This window comes from Ananas comosus, linkage group 11 (assembly GCF_001540865.1).
Source record: "Ananas comosus cultivar F153 linkage group 11, ASM154086v1, whole genome shotgun sequence".
Taxonomy (NCBI): Eukaryota; Viridiplantae; Streptophyta; class Magnoliopsida; order Poales; family Bromeliaceae; genus Ananas; species Ananas comosus.
The window spans coordinates 4493648-4496579 of record NC_033631.1 but is presented as its reverse complement, the minus strand read 5'-3'; the positions used below and the strand labels follow the sequence as shown (position 1 = coordinate 4496579).

The 2932-nt window shown below is 41.9% G+C and overlaps 1 long non-coding RNA gene across 2 annotated transcripts; it reads left to right on the top strand.

Moving 5' to 3' along the window:
- LOC109717821 lies at positions 1-2272 on the top strand. 2 transcript variants are annotated; one of them, XR_002218316.1, is made up of 4 exons: positions 1-43; positions 141-210; positions 327-390; positions 2253-2272. It is a non-coding gene; the product is annotated as an uncharacterized LOC109717821 (long non-coding RNA). The 2 variants fall into 2 exon arrangements; XR_002218315.1 differs by lacking the exon at positions 2253-2272 and having other exon boundaries at positions 327-924.

The following is a 2932-nucleotide window of genomic DNA, read 5'->3' as shown; positions in this document are numbered from 1 at the left end:
TTGGTAACCTGGGAGGCTAGTTTAGAAGGTATTCTACCCTGAGGTAAGCAAGAATTTCAGTTAGAGGGCTGAAATTGCAGGAATTCGACTAGTATAGCTTATAAGCGACTATAATGACGTTGTTTTGGTATTGTTCGCAGCAAGACGGTATTTGACTCTTGGACTGTCTTTGACTGGCATTGGAGGGCCTTTTGGGAAACTTAATTTGAGGTATTAACTGAACCCAAAATAGGGATTCAAGTTATTACTTTGTACTAAGTGCAAATTGTACCGAAATTGGACATTTCGGCCGTAGTTTTGATACGCTTTTCGTGTTTCGTTTTCAGCAGCGTCGAGGCTTCATTGAGCAGGGTTCGTGACTCCTTTTGGCTGGATTGAGCTTGGTGATAGGTGGGTCGGACCTTCCCGAAATGGGTGAATTTTCCTCTATGTCTCCTTTGACATCTGAGTTGAAGTTATTCCATATGCATGTGAATATTTATATAGTTCCGGGCATTGCGACATGCATTGATGTGTAGATCATATCGGATATGATAGCATCGGTAAATGGTAATTACAGACTTATGACTTGTCCATTCTACATGGTTACCTGTTAAGTACTATGGATTCATGACACTAGCAGCTGACATATGCAATTTTGGCTTGTTGTTATCCACGAGGATAGAATGGTAAGTTTGTGAATGGACTAATTAGTTCTGTTGAACAACAAAGAGATGGATGCATTTAGGAATGAGCTATGCAATGGTATGTATAATTGCTATACTCTGAAAGATCAGGTAAAGGCCTTTGTTTGGCATATGCATTTCTAATTGTAGAATGAATGGCATAGAGATCATGTGAAGAGTGTTTTATCGCTTGTTTTACTTGCTTGCATTACCTTGTTAGTTTCTACTTTCACATGATAGCCTTGTATTATGGTATATGTTCTAGTAAGTAACGAGACTTTCATATGATGGCATAACTTGAATGATTATTCAACTGAATATAATCTAGTAAATAACTAGATTTGGATATGATAACGTACTTGTATAGTCAAGTAGAGATTTATATTGGACTACAGGATATGTGCCATGAGTCTATGAATTATGAATAGAACCTTAGTAAACCACTTTCCTTATGTGTAAGGAGTGGTGAGAGATGGTGAGTGACTGACCAGGTATAGCCGGATAGAATCACTAGTGTGATGTAAAGCTTTAACTTGTTAAGTTATCGTAACGACTGAAAGAATCTTGTCAACAAGTTGTTGATAGTGACTTATGATTGGGTACTACAGTGCCGACCTTGGGTCGAGTTGAGATTCCATGTCAGAGACATGATGCTGTTGAGATATTTGTACCCTGGACTATAGCTAGCATGCCATTATGCTCTTTCGTACATGCTTGCGGGGGTCGCGCCCCCCCAAGCCCCGCGTTCCGGAGTGGCTTGAGTTGAGATTCCATGTCAGGGACATGATGTTGTTGTGAGACTGGTACTTTGGACTACGGCATGCATGCCATTGTGCGCGTTTGCACACGCTTGCGGGGTCGCTCCCCCCCAAGCCAGCACTCCCGAACAGCTTAGCGACAGATGCTCGCAAATGTACGAAGTGAGCGCCGAAATGGAATGCCGTGGGGGAGGCTCATTCCTCGAGTGGGGATGTTGACTACCACGGGGCCATTAGGCACGGCGCAGCTCGAACTTACCTTGTGTAAGTCTGTTAGAAATTGGGTTAGGTCAAGTACTTTAATCTTAGCTGGACATAGTAGTAAAGTACTTTATGTCTTTGGTTAAGTGAACTTATTGATGAACATACTAGAAAGTTGACATCTAAAGTGAGCTTAGTGATGAACAACTTAGAAGTTGACATCATGATTGGTTAGCAACATAATGAATGACATTATGTCTCTTTCTTGCTATGGAACAAGGTAATTACATGATATCATCTGTAATTTCAGTAAAGTGAGTTATCTTGCATACATTCTGATATATGTTTGGTTAAATGGTCAAGTAATATGATTGATAGAATCTATCATGATAACTGATACCTGCAATCTATTGTTATTTATTTATAGTTGAGCGAATAGCATGAGTAGTTTATTTCCATATCTGTTGCATATAGTTGCTTATTGTATTATCTGCATTTACTTGCTTATTTATTGCTACCTACTCATGCCACAGTTGACCTAGTGGTGTACTTCGCCACTCTCGGCGGCTTACCCACTGGGAACTATTGTTTAATAGTTCTCACGCCCTCTTTGTTGTTGTTTTCACAGAGCCTTCCACCGCGGGAAAGGCTAGGGTTTTTGGCGAGGGGTCTGCGACTAGCTAGAGCCTTTTTGGACGTGTACTAGACGATCTCCACCAGTTTATGTAGTTTCGTACAGAGATGTAACTTACATTGTTGTAAATTGTACTATTTTCTTATTTACTGTATTAAGGTTTTGGATTGTATAAGTTTAAACTTTTAAGTCGTGCTCTGATTACCTGGTTAGAATTATATGCTTTTACTATATGGTTTGTAGACGCCTTGTGTGTAGACGCCTTGTGTATACTTGTGTTGTGGTGTACACGGCGGGTCTGTGCACGCGACCGGATATGCTTTCGCTGGTACCCGGGCGTGACATTTCTGGAGGAGTTTGCAGGAAGCCTTGGGTACACAGCTGCATTTTAGCACGGCGTTCCACCCACAGACAGATGGTCAGTCAGAGCGAACCATACAGACTCTAGAGGACATGCTGAGGGCATGCGTCCTGGATTTTGGAGGAGGGTGGTATCGACATGTGAGACTGGTTGAGTTTGCGTACAACAACAGCTATCAAACGAGCATTCAGATGGCTCCGTTTGAGGCGTTGTATGGACGCAGATGTTGATCCCCCCTGTTTTGGAGTGATGTGGGTGAGCGGAGGACACTTGGACCGTAGATTTTACTTGAGGCTGAGGAGAAGGTTAGAGT